Source organism: Geotrypetes seraphini, chromosome 2 (assembly GCF_902459505.1).
Source record: "Geotrypetes seraphini chromosome 2, aGeoSer1.1, whole genome shotgun sequence".
NCBI lineage: Eukaryota > Metazoa > Chordata > Amphibia > Gymnophiona > Dermophiidae > Geotrypetes > Geotrypetes seraphini.
In genome coordinates this window covers 323,547,243-323,561,670 of record NC_047085.1, presented here as the reverse complement: position 1 = coordinate 323,561,670, position 14,428 = coordinate 323,547,243, and the positions used below count along the sequence as shown (strand labels likewise).

The window sequence follows — 14,428 nt, the reverse complement described above, 5'->3', positions numbered from 1 at the left end:
ATAGGGAAAATGTGGTTGAATGTGGTTGTAAAAACTACAAAAAGGTGGTATACAAGTCCCAATCCCCGATCCCCTTAATAGCCTAATAAAATCCTGAACTGGCAAGCCTTAATACAGGCAGATTTAGATATTGTCATTGGTAAACAGCTGTGATTAAATTAGTCCCAAACTGTAGTCCATTCAGGAAGGAGAGGACAAGCAGAAAAGTATCACATGTAAAAATATAATATGAAAACAACTATAATTTTGGGTTATGAGAAGAGGAAATACTTTGGGTAATCTTGGAAAAGAGAAATGTTAGTGTAACCTACAAACCTCCAGCACAAACAAAAGGTTTGAAAAATGATGTAGTCAGACATACATAAATTTACAGGAGATTTTAATCAGATGAATATTACATATGTATCCTGATCTTTAATTGATTCACAACAGGCAAATGGTAACAGAACCCACAAAAAGGGGGCAATAGTGGACATGGTTCTAGACCAGGGGTGTCAAAGTCCCTCCTCAAGGGCCGCAATCCAGTTGGGTTTTCAGGATTTCCCCAATGAATATGCATGAGATCTATTTGCATGCACTGCTTTCATTGTATGCTAATAGATCTCATGCATATTCATTAGGGAAATACTGAAAACCCGACTGGATTGCGGCCCTCGAGGAGGGACTTTGACACCCCTGTTCTACACACTGAGTACATGTTTCAAACATCTGTTGAGTTGTAAAGAATAAAAGCAAAATTCTATATAAATCAAGATGTCCTAGGGCAAAATTGCACTCTGAAAATTGAATGGAAGGGGCCAAATTTGGAATGGGGAAAATTGTGAAGCGACACATCGAGCTCAAAATATGGGTCAGATTAGGATAGAGACTAAAAAATAATAATAATAATAAAGCTCTCCTTCCCCATTAAAAGGCATTGCTATAAAACAGTTCCAGCATCTGCAGTTAAAAAAAAAAAACTGATCCACTGAAATGAGCAAATTTCCTGTTATTTTCTCTTCTCTGCCTCTAACATGTAAGAGTACACACCTATAGACATACAAAAACACACACAGATAAATTGGAAATACGAAGCCTGCTTTCCCAACTAAGCATTTCCATCCCTACTGCCATGACAGCCTATCCCTGCTGGGCTGGCTCTTTGCGATTCAGATGTGAATTTCATTTTCTTTGGTGTAAGTTTACTGTGAAACCTAATTGTGAACCATATATCTTCCTTAATGTTTGCTAGGTATAAATTAAAATGTAAGCGTTGTGTAGCCTCCAAGGGGGTAGATTAACACAGTAACATTTAGGCCCAATTTCTCAAAGCTGAACCGAAAGTTAGGCGGCGATAGGCGCCCTACTGCCACCTAACTTAAGTGGTTTAATTGGTGATAAATGGCATAATTGACTGCATCGTTTAAAATCAATTCAAAATCTAATTTTTTTAAAATGTAAGTGCTTGCAAGCGCCTACAAATGATGGCAACCAACTCCCATCCGTAGAGGTGAATACATCTAAAATAGGCATGGTTTAAGCCAGAATTTGGCATAGGTGCTGGTAGGCGCCTCTGACATATTTCAGCGCCTACTTTTGATGAGAATCAAAAGAACATAAGAATTGCTGCTGCTGGGTCAGACCAGTGGTCCATCGTGCCCAGCAGTCCGCTCATGCGGTGGCCCTTAAGTCACAGACCTAACTGAGACTAGCCTTACTGTGTACGTTCTGGTTCAGCAGGAACTTGTTTAACTTTGTCTTGAATCCCTTGAGGGTGTTTTCCCCTACAACAGCCTCCGGAAGAGCGTTCCAGATATCTATCACTCTCTGGGTGAAGAACTTCTTTACGTTTGTACGGAATCTATCCCCTTTTAACTTTAGAGAGTGCCCTCTCGTTCTCTCTACCTTGGAGAGGGTGAACAACCTGTCTTTATCTACTAAATCTATTACCTTCATTATCTTGAATGTTTCGATCATGTCCCCTCTCAGTCTCCTCTTTTCAAGGGAGAAGAGGCCCAGTTTCTCTAATCTCTCACTGAACGGCAACTCCTCCAGCCCCTTAACCATTTTAAATCGCTCTTCTCTGGACCCTTTCGAGTAGTAAATACTGTGTCCTTTTTCAGGTTTGGCGACCAGTGCTGGACGCAGTATTCCAGGTGAGGGCATACCATGGCCCAGTACAGCGGCATGATAACCTTCTCCGATCTGTTCGTGATCCCCTTCTTAATCATTCCTAGCATTCTGTTCACCCTTTTCGCCGCCGCCGCACATTTTGCGGACGGCTTCATTGACTTGTCGACCAGAACGCCCAAGTCTCTTTCCTGGGGGATCTCTCCAAGTACTGCACCGGCCATCCTGTATTCATGTATTAGATTTTTGTTACCGACATACATCACCTTACACTTATCCATGTTAAACCTCATTTGCCATGTTGCGGCCCATTTCTCAAGCGTGTTTATATCACGTTGCAGTTCTTCGTAATCCTCCTGCTTCTTCATTACTCCGAATAACTTTGTATCGTCTGCAAATTTAATCACCTCAAATCGTCGTACCAATTTCCAGGTCATTTATAAATATGTTGAAGAGTACGGGTCCAAGCACCAAACCCTGCGGCACTCCACTCGTGACACTTTTCTAGTCCGAGCATTGTCCATTTACCCCCATTCTTTGTTTCCTATCCGCCAGCCAGTTTTTAATCCACGTGATTATCTCGCCCTCGATTCCATGGCTCGCAATTTTTCGAAGTAGTCGTTCATGTGGAACCTTGTCAAACGCCTTTTGAAAATCCAGATATACAATGTCGACCGGGTCACCCTTATCTATCTGCCTGTTAACTTCCTCGAAGAAGTGACGCAAGTTCATCAAGCAAGATCTTCCTTTGCTGAAGCCGTGCTGGCTGTTTCTCATCAGATTGTGTCCGTCAAGGTGATCAATGATGCGGTCCTTTATCAGCGCCTCTACCATCTTTCCCGGTACCGAGGTCAGACTCACCGGTCTGTAGTTTCCCGTATCTCCCCTTGAACCTTTCTTGAAGACTGGCGTAACATTCGCCACTTTCCAGTCTTCTGGAATCCTTCCTGATTTGATTGACAGATTGGCTATTAGTTGAATCAGTTCAGCTATAGTCCCTTTCAGTTCCTTGATTACCCTCAGATGGATGCCATCCGGTCCCGGGAATTTATCGTTTTTAAGCCTATCAATCTGCCTGCATACCTCTTCTAGACTGACCATCAACCCTGTCAGTTTCCCATCTTCGTCGTATAGCCTGTCGGCTTCCGGTATGTTGTGTATATCCTCTTCTGTAAAACTCTGGCCTACATTTCTGGCACCTACTTTTGATGTGGCTGTGATTCTCTAAATCAGTGGTTCCCAATCTTGCCCTGGAGGACCACCAGCCAGTCGGGTTTTTGGGATAGCCCTAATGAATATGCATGAGAAAGATTTGCATACAATGGAGGTGACAGGCATGCAAAATCTGCCCCATGATTATTCATTAGGATTATCCTGAAAACCTGACTGGCTGGTGGTCCTCCATGACAGGGTTGGGAACCACTGCTCTAAATGGTGCCGTTATGTGACTGAACACATAATCTGCACCACTTTTCTAAACAGCCGCTTCTAGCGGCGCTGTTTAGAGAATCTGGCCCTTACTGCCTTAGGACAGTCACACCCTGTAGTTAGAACTATTAAATCTATCCTTTAGAATTTGTTGACAGTGACAACTGAATAGATAAACTATCACACTGTTTTATTTTATTGTTCTTTACAAACGAACAGAATGTTTGGATATAACTCCATTCAAATTGTCCAACCCCTCTCCCCTCCAGGTTAGAGATACACACGGGAACATAAATGCAGACGAAAATACAGTCTGAATGGAAAGAATTTCTCGAGTCACGCTCCACATGCTTTCCCTTTTTTAAATTTATTTTTTTTATTTACAGTTTTTAACAAATACAAAACCAAGAAACCTCTTGTCAACCTCCTTCCTGAACTATGGTCAACTTGTTTAAATTATACTCTGTAACAGCATACTTATATCTGTTTGAGTTAGAAAGGCTCATCAGTCCAGGACTTTATTCAAGGAGGTTGCCATCCAGCGAGGGAGGTAAGGGGAGAGAGATAAGGGAGGGCGGAGGGATCATTTAAAAACCCTGTACAGGCTGTCCCAGTTATGCACGTCGCACCCACTGGGACGGCTTGCAAAACCTATATATAGGCTGCGGCCTATATATGGGGAAATATGGTACATTAACGGGGTAATTCGACAACTGGGCACCTCCATTTAGGCACCTTGAGGATGCATGGTAGGAGCCTATTTCATAATGGAATTTTGGTACCCAGATTCTGTGATAAATACTAGTATTTATATGCAGTTATATCAGCCATAGACCTGGCATACCTGAGCATGTAAATGCAGCAGGGACATGCGCAATTAACAGTATTCTATAAATTTATGTACATAACTAGAAGGCCTGCCCATATCACACCCATTCTCTGCCCATGCATTCACCCCCTTACATTTACACTATGTAAATTAGGTATGCAGATTCAGCAGTGGTCTTCATTAATTTTTAAGAGGACACTTTGGATTCTAATGAGGTGTAGGAGAGCCACAAAATATCTTTCAGTGCAGGATCATGACACTGCTGACCAGTGTACTTCAATGACATCCATTCTCACCAGCCCACCTTCAAACTATATTGGGTAAGGGGGAGTATCGTCATGTCCAAATACATTCTCTTTTGTCTACTGAGAAATACCTTGTTCTTCAAGTAGAGAATGACATGGTGACAGAATTAGTCACCGTCCCTGCAGATAACCAGGGGAAACCATACCGTGTCATTCTTTAGTGTCTACCTCAACCCCAGTCCTTCTGCACCAGCATTCTTCAATACAAGGTTTGAGGGTCACTGGCTGTGTGCATTCATACTCTGATTCTTTTCTGAGCCAAGTATAGGATAATGAATCCATTGTGACATCACTGATGAGGTTGGAATGAGGCATTATGACAGCACAATATCTGCTCTGGATACCAGAGATTGTCATGCTTTAGTGTCTACCTCCCCCCATAGTACCTTTCTCTGAAGGGACCTTAGGTATCTAAGCTACAGGACCTTAGGCCCCTCCCTGTGTATCACATAATGCACCAAAGAGAGGAAGACCCACCATTTTGGATCAATGGACCTCAGAGCTGGAGGGACTGAGCCTCCCTCCTGCTCTCTTTAGATAAAGGTACTGGGTTGGTATGGGGAAGGTTTGGAGGAGCATCCAGTGGCAGGAGGGAGTGGGCATTTCTCCTACCTTTTTTGTGGGGGAGAAGGGAGGAGGGTAGGAGATGGTTCTCCGTCGGCAGGAGGGAGTAGGTATCTCTCCAGCTGATTTTCGCTGGTGAAGGGAAGGGAGGTATTGGTCCCTGGTGCAAGTTTGTTAGGGGAATGTCAGGAAGGGCCATCATCAGCAGGGGGAGGGGGGGGGCCTTTTTTCTTTTTAATGAGGTAGATATTGTGCGTAACACACAGCATCTGTGCCCATAAAAGGATTGGCATGTTATAAATATTTTTGCATCGGTGGGACAGGTGAGTGAATAGTCTTGACCAGTCACTTTTTTCGGATTGCCTAAAGCAATCATTTTTTTTGTGCATCAGAACACCATGTTAGAGCATCAATCGCTCTATTAGTTTACATGGCATGTCAATGACCTTATTTGCATGGCCAGATCGGAGAATGAGCGATCCTGCAGAAAATCACATGGTGAGCTGTTTTCTCCATCAGGCTAGCAAATCCGATCGTCACTAAACCAGTCAAAACCAGTTTAGCAACAGTTGTTTGAGGATCGTTGACTTTAGTGTATGTATTTTACTTGCTCCAGAACATACTCTATGATCTACCAATCACCCTTGTGTCTGACTGAACAAAGCTATATTTGACAATTTTAAGGCCAATGATTTGACTCAGCTCTTGTATTGGGAAATTCTTTGTTGCAGCAACCAAGCGGAGTCAGTTGTGTATCTCAGCATATTTCTGAGTCTGAATTGTCTCTGATAAGTGTCCAGCAGCATAAGCCATGGCACATCCCCTGGAAAACAACAGGACTTTCTGCTTCTTCTCTGCAGCTAGTAATTACCACCACACTAGGCACAGGTTTTGTGGCTTGCTTCTGGGGGTTTAGTAAAATAACTCCAAGGTTTTAATTAAGTAATAAGGACTGGCAGGGAGCGAATTAGCAACAGGAAATATCTGACCTGGGATGTCATTATTATTAACAATTGCATTGTCGAAATTTCAATTTAAAATCAAAGTAAACAAATCGTTACTTAAAAGAATAATTCCAGATGGACAGGGTATTTGTTGGCAGTCAGTGCTCTGTCTGAGGGAGCTTCTTTCCATGACCTTTTACATATATCAGCAATTAAAACAAACACTGACCAGTTAAAAGGGGAACTATCATGCTGATTTCTCAATATATTTCTAACCATTTTAACACCTTATTTAACTTAAAGCAGACTAATCCTTCTTTAATAATTATTGCAATAGCATATGCAAATTCCCTAAAAAGAACACTATCCTACACCAACAAAATTGTTGTGAAAAATATTTAGTCCATAAAAATCAATGTGGCAGATCTTCAGCAAGATATTGGTTTTATTATGACAATGGGAGAGTTCAGCTTGGAGTCTGTGAAGAGCCATAGAAGGAGCTCAAGCCTCATACGCCAACAAATTAGACTGCTCAGAATGAAACTACTACATTCTATTTATCACACGATGATGTTCTAAAACCCTTTTTAAAATCCAATTAAAACCAAGATTTTTAGTCCCTCTTAAAATATGTGAAGGCGGATTTTAGATAGAACAGACAAATCAGAATTGACAGCTCAAGGGGATATGATAGAGGTCTATAAAATAATGAGTAGAGTGGAAAGGGAAGATATGAATAATTTATTTGTTCATTCTTTCCAAATATACTAGGACTAGAGGGCATGTGATGAAGCTGCTAAGTAGTAGATTTAAAACAAACCGGAGAAAATATTTCTTCGCACAAAGTGCAATTAAACTCTGGAATTCGTTGCTGGAGAATGTGGTGAAATAAGTTAGCTTAGCGGGGTTTAAAAAAGAATTGGATAAATTCCTTTAAGAGCAGTCCATAGGTCATTATTGAAATAGATTGGGGAAATCCACTGCTTATTCCTAGGAGATACAGTGGAAGTTCGGTTTGCGAGTAACGCGGTTTGCGTGTGTTTTGCAGGACAAGCAAAACACTCAGCAAACTTTCGTCTCGCAAAACGAGTGTTGACTCACTACACGAACTCTCACTATGGTGGCCCAGGGGTGGGTACCTGCCTTGGGTGCTGCAGCCCTTGCAGCATGGTGGCTTCCTTTCCTCGGGGTCCCCGTGCGGCTCTCCTCCCTATTCGGCCGATGCCTCTGCCGTCCTTCCGATTTAAGCCGGCCACCATCCTCCAGATGCATTCGCAGGACCTCTCAACTCCCCCGTTAAGCTGGCACCACTCCAACAACACGCGCACCACGTACAAGCATGCAGGACGTCTTGAGGAGGATCTGGAGGATGGCGGCCGGCTTAAATCGGAAGCCGGGAGGTGCAGACGCAGAGGCATGGGCCGAAGAGGGAGGAGAGCTGCACGGGAACTCCGAGGAAAGGAAGCCACCACGCTGCAAGGGCTGCAGCACCCACAGGCAGGTACCCACCCCTGGGCCACCATAGTAAACCCTGGTTGTGGAACGAATTGTTTCAGTTTACATTGTGGCCTATGGGTACATTGTGGCCTATGGGGACATGTGCTTTGATATACAAGTACTTTGGATTACCAGCATGCTTCTGGAATGAATTATGCTCGTAAACCAAGGTACTACTGTAGTTCTAAACAGATTACAAAATAGAAAGTTAATACAAGCATATCTCAAAGAAATAACTTTGATACAGATAAATCAATATATCAAAACTACATCTTTGAACGTAACAATGATAGCTATTGTAAGAATACACCTTAAACAACATACACCTCACTTGCAATTAATGTACATACGTAGCAGAGAAAATGTTCCTAATATGCTGTACCAAAGTATTCTATACTGAAGACATCAAGTACCAAAATCTATGAGATGTCATCAGATATTTCACAAAAAGCCAGTACAGTAAAACCTTGGAATGCAAGTAACTTGGTTTGCAAGTGTTTTGCAAGACAAGTAAAACATTTTATTAAATTTTAGCTTGATATACAAGCTATGTCTTGCAATACAAGTACATACAGTATACACACATCACAACTGAGCCGATGGTTCTTCTTTCTCTGATGCTGCGGGAGTGTAGTGACTGTTCTAAATGCACGAGGTCTTGCAATACAAGTACGTATAGTATTTTGCATTAAAGTTTTTGGGTTGTGGAATGAATCATCTGAGTTTCCATTATTTCTTATGGGGAAATTCGTTTTTGATATACAAGCGCTTTAAATTACAAGCATGCTTCTGGAAGGAATTATGCTCGCAAACCAAGGTTTGACTGTATTTGCATGGGGAAAATCCTATCTGTCAAACTGACAAAAAAAAAATCAGTTCTGTTTAGCAAATCATTATTTTGGGCGCTGAATAGCAGGGTGCCACAGATATCTAGAACAGCACCTATTTTATTCAATTTTCACCTCGAGTCTTTAGCTGAGCTGCTTTATTCGATGGACACAAAATTCTATATCTATGCCAATGTGAAGCTACTTGCATCCACTGAACCAGATCTTTCCACAGGTTTAGTAAGTTGACTGACTAACAGCAACTCAGGAATAGGCAAAAACAAACAAAAGCCTCCCATAAAACCCAATTATGTCTGAACCCAAGCAAAACAGAGATTCTAATGGCTACTAACACACGTGGACAAGGTACCTGACTTCAAAATACCCTTTGGGAAATATGAATCCCTCCCCTTAAAATTAGAGACCAGGAATTTTGGGACACAGCTAGACTCATCACTTAATTTGATCCCACAAATTCAAACAACCTTCAAAAACTGTTTCAATAACCTGTGGCAACTACAAAATCTTTCTTCATATATCAAAAGATGGTCTGACCACAGTGGTCCTGGCATGATAATGTCACAACTGGATTACCGTTATTCCCTGTACATTGTCAAACCAAAAAGAATTTGCACCAGCTACCACTAATTCAGAATGCTGCAGCACGACTGGTAAAGGGCTGCAAGCAGCGTGACCACATCACATCAGCGCCTTAGGAAGGAACTTCAAGTGAGTGCAGAGAATTCTGTTGTGATGAAATTTAGTGTAAGATGGATCAGCTATTAGAGCTTGAAGCTCACTGACCCTGCGAGCTGAAATGACTGCCACCAGAAACATTACTTTCCAGGTCAAAAACTTCAGATGACAGGAATCCAAATACTGAAAAGGAGCTTTCATCAGCTGGGTGAGAACCATGTTGAGATTCCATGACATAGTAGGAGGTTTGATAAGGAACTTAGTCAATAACAAACCTCTCATGAATCAACTAGAGGCTGTACAGATTTAGGCTAACATTACACTGCATAAATTCTTATAAATCACTAATATACTCCAATAGGAGTTCAATGTGATTTCCAAGTTAATAAGAAGCTGTCCATCACCAGGAATTACAATCTTACATTAAAAATCAAAACATAATACACATAGATCTGCTTATCTGTTAAAGAGTGAATGAGATATCTTGCAGATAAATAGGTTTTCAAACCTTTACAAAAACATGTTAGTGTGAATGAGATGTCTTGCAAACAAAGAGACCTTCAGGCCTTTACAGAAACTCTCATAAGAGGGACTAATTCTTAATTGTACTGGAAGAAAGTGCCACTATTTTGCTGCCAAATATTGAAAAGATATAGAGTGTATTGTTTTATATTTAATACCTCTAAGATTCGGAAATCTCAACCTTAGATGATATCGAATCAAGCTATAGCTCTTAATAAATGGTAGCTCATCCTGTAGTCTGAGAATTCTCCATGGAAGATATAGAAAACCAATGTAATTTAAAATACCCCTTGCTTTAAAAGGAAGCCTGTGTAATTTGAGATATAAAAGGAGTCACCTTCTCATATCTTGTTGTTGAGAATATAAAAGCCTAGCAGCAACATTCTGGATGGTCTATTTTTTGCATATAGTTACTGTACAATCTACAGAAAAAACATTACAGAAATCTATTGAGACCATACAAGTGATTGAACCAATAGCTGAAAGTATTCTCTATCAAAGCAGTGACTAAGTTCTCTTAATTTTCTCAGTGTCACAAACTCTCCTAGTTAAAGCTCATTCCTAAACCTTCCCATGTCAAATGCCTATCAAATATAATCCCCCAAATTCTCAAGTCAGATTCCAGTTTTAATGAGGTATTATGCAATACTACTTGAGTATCATCATTAGTGATTCTAGGTGAACGTAACAAAATTTATTTTATTTATTTATTAATTAATTTTTTTTTTTTTTGGGGGGGGAGGTTATCCTTGTTCATTTTCAGTTTCATACTATCTGCCCAATCATCAACTGGACATATAACTTCACATACAAAATGGTTAATCTTATTTCCATTCTTGGAAAAAAGAAGATAAATTGTAATATCATCTGTGTAGGAAAAATATGTAAGTCCATTCTCATCCAAGACACATCCCAACGTTGACATCAGTACACAGGAATGATAAGCACCAATTGCATTGAGATGAACCCTTACAGAGTTGGTTTTCAAACCAGACTTGCAGAGGTGCAGGAGGTATTCAAGCAGTTTTTGTGTAGAGCAAGTAAAAGGAAATAAGGTCTTGCCCTCACACCAGACAGCATACCTCTTCCACTTAAAAGAGTAGCACCTCTTAGTGGAATCTTTCCTGGAAGCAAGATTCTGGAGACACTCTGTCAGCCCTAGAGATGCAAATTCTACGCTCTCAACAACAAGGACATGAAGGCCAGAATCTGGAGGTTGGGTTGCAGAAGTGATCCCTCATTCTGCATTATAAGAGTCTTAAACATTCCAAGCTGCAGAGTTCTTCAGAAGACCAATCCTGAAGAAGAGGAAACCAGATCTGTGTCAGCCATTAAGGTGCAATGAGTTTCATGGTCCCCTGATCTTGAATGAATTTTTTAAAAAGTCTTCTTTATGAGAGGAATCTAGGATACACATAGAGAAGATCCTTCCCCCAATGAAGTAGAAAGGCATCTGATGCTAGTCTGCCATGTGATATGAGCCTGGAACAAAACTGAAGGACTTTGTTGTTGAGATGAGTTGCAAAAAGATCTATCAAGGAGTTGCCCCACTCTTGGAAGATTTTTGCGGGCAGTTGCAATACCCTGCTCAGTCTGTCAGCCAAGCTATTTTCCTTTCCTGCTAGGAATGTGGTTTGAAGGACCATGCTATGAAGGACAACCCACTACCAAATCCCCACAGCCTCCTGACACAAGGGGTAGGAGCCCGTACCCTCTGTTCACATAAAACATCTCAACCTGGATTGTTGGTTTGAATAAGAACAATTTGGTTCTGTAGCCAATCTCTGACAGCCTTTAGAACATTCCATATAGCCATGAGCTATATGAGCTGTTGTGAAGCCCATCTATTTGGATGAATGTTCTCTCAGAGTTTCTGCAGCTGGCACCATGCTCGTTACAGGTTTCTATGTCTTGTCAGGTAGAGTAGGGGTAAATGGACAATACTCGGATTGGAAAAGCATCACAAGTGGAGTGCCGCAGGGTTCAGTGCTTGGGCCTGTGTTCAACATATTTATAAAAGACCTGGAAATTGGAATGAAGAACGAGGTGATTAAATTTGCAGCCGATACAAAGTTATTCATAGTAGTGAAGATGCAGGAGGACTGTGATGACCTGCAAAAGGACATAAACATGCTCGAGAAATGGGCCGTGACATGGCAAATTAAGTTCAACGTGGATTAAGTGTAAGGTGATGCATGTTGGTAACAAAAATCTTATACACGAATACAGGATGTCTGGTGCAGTACTCAAAGAAACCCCCCCAGGAAAGAGACTTGGGAGTACTGGTCGGCAAGTCGATGAAGCCGTCTGCACAATGCACGGTGGCGACGAAAAGGGCTAACAGAATGCTTGGAATGATTAAGAAGGGGATCACTAACAGATTGGAAAAGGTTATCATGCTGCTGTACTGGGCCACGGTGCAACCCCACCTGGAATACTGCGTCCAGAACTGGTCACCTTACTTGAAGAAGGACACGGTACTACTCGAAAGGGTCCAGAGAAGAATGACTAAAATGGTTAAGGGGCTGGAGGAGTTGCTGTACAGTGAGAGATTAGAGAAACTGGGCCTCTTCTCCCTCGAGCAGAGGATATTGAGAGGGGACATGTTCGAAACATTCAAGGTACTGAAGGGAATAGACTTAGTAGATAAGGACAGGTTGCTCACCCTCTCCAAGGTAGGGAGAACAAGAGGGCACTCTCTAAAGTTAAAAGGGGATAGATTCCGTACAAATGTAAGGAAGTTCTTTTTCACTCAGAGTGGTGGAAAACTGGAACGCTCTTCCGGAGCGTGTCATAGGGGAAAACACCCTCCAGGGATTCTAGACAAAGTTAGACAAGTTACTGCTAGACCAGAATGTATGCAGATAAGGCTAGACTCAGTTAGGGCTCTGGTCCTTTAACTAAGGGCCGCTGCAGGAGCGGACTGCTGGGCACGATGGACCACTGTAGCCTGGACCACTGGTCTGACCCAGTAGTGGCAATTCTTGTGTTCTTATGCTGTGGCTTTCTTCAGGGTATGCTGTGAGGTCTACAGTTTGTCTTTATAGAGTCAATCCTGAAGTCCTATTGGTTGGGGCTTCAGGTGAATGAGGAAGGAATGTCATTTGGTCTCTTTTTTTTCCCACAGAATGAAAAAGTTTTTGGTGAGTTTAAATACGTTCTCTGTTATATGTTCTCTTAGGGTTTCTGTAGCTGGCATCATGCTTGTTGCAGGTTTACAAGTCTCGTTGCATCTTGTCACATAGAACCGATGTTTCAGCCATCATACTGTGGTTTTCTTCAGGGTATGCTGCGAGGTCTGCAGTTTGTCTTTATATAGTAGGTCCTCAAACCCGATAGCAACGCCAGTCACTACAGCATCTGCTCTTGCAAGAGGCAAATAGGTCTGAACCTGCAAGGTGTCTATGTACTCCAATCTTTGAATAGATCCAGGTGGGACTTTATTTTAAAATGAACCCTAATAGCTCCAGCACCCAAATAGTTCTGTACATGGACTACAAAGCGCCCTCTAGAGTCATGTTCTTCACTAGCCAATCATTCAGACAGGGAAATACACACACTTCCAGCCTGCATAGTGATGCTGCTATTACTGCTAGACATTTGGTGAAAACCCTGGGAGCTGACATGAGGCCAAAAGACAGAACACAGTACTAGTAGTGGTTTTTCCCTATTTGAAATCTAAGATACTTTCTGTGTCTGGGAAGTATCGATCAAGGCGAAGGCATCCTTTAAGTGCATGTTATTGACTCTGTAATGTACGTACCTCTCTGTTCCTGAAAACTTTGTGTATGTATCCTTGTAACCCATTCCGGGCTCCTGGGGAGGATGGGCCATAAAAATGAATAAATAAGCAAATAAAGCATAGCCAATTCTTTTCCTGAATCATGGGAAGTAGGGTGCCTAGAAAAAGCATCTTGAACTTTTCTTTGACCAGGAATTTGTTCAGGTCTCATAGGTCTAGGATAAGATGGAAACCCCCTATTTTCTTAGGCACAAGAAAGAACCTTGAGTATAATACCTTCCCTTTTTCCCTAGTGGCATGCGTTTGACCACATTGGCCATGAAAAGGGCAGAGATATCTTAAAGGAGTACCTATTTGTGCTGAGAAGTGATGCTCTTGGTGAGCAATTTAGAGGGCTTTGATGTAAATTCATAGTATGACTAAGATGGAATATTTGGAGAGCCCACCAGTCGGAGATTACAAGGGGCTACGTTTAATGGTAAAAATATAGTCTCCCTCCTACCAGTAGGTTGTCCAGGATAGTTACTTTTATCATGGCAATGCCATGCTGTTGTCAGTCAAAAGATCATCCCTTGCTTTGATTGGGGAGCTGACTTGGACTTCTGCTGGTGGGATTGACAGGGGCAGGACTGCTGGGCGGGGCAAGAAACAGGTGGGTACCTATGCCTTTGACCATTGTAGGAACATCACTGCTTCTCTGACCTGAATATAAACCAAGGTATCCTTCTACCCCCTCCACCCCCCCAAAAAAAAGGGGGGGGAAGGTTGACTTTAATATAAAGCAAGGTTAGAAATTTTGGTTGTCATTGTGAGCCAATCTATAAAGACTGCTCACTCTCCCTTCCTACCAGCTATCTCGTAAGTCACTAAACATAATAAAAATATCTATGATGCATATATCCCAAAGCTAACATATTCACAACAAGGCACCTACAAAGGAAAATGCAACTGCAAGCAACCACAAA

At 41.8% G+C, this 14,428-nt stretch overlaps 1 protein-coding gene across 1 annotated transcript in view; it reads right to left on the bottom strand.

The window, feature by feature from the left end:
- The window catches only part of AZI2 (5-azacytidine induced 2), a 125,994-nt gene that overhangs the window by 14,547 nt on the left and 97,019 nt on the right, over nt 1-14,428 (bottom strand). The gene's annotated exons all lie outside the window — the stretch shown is intronic.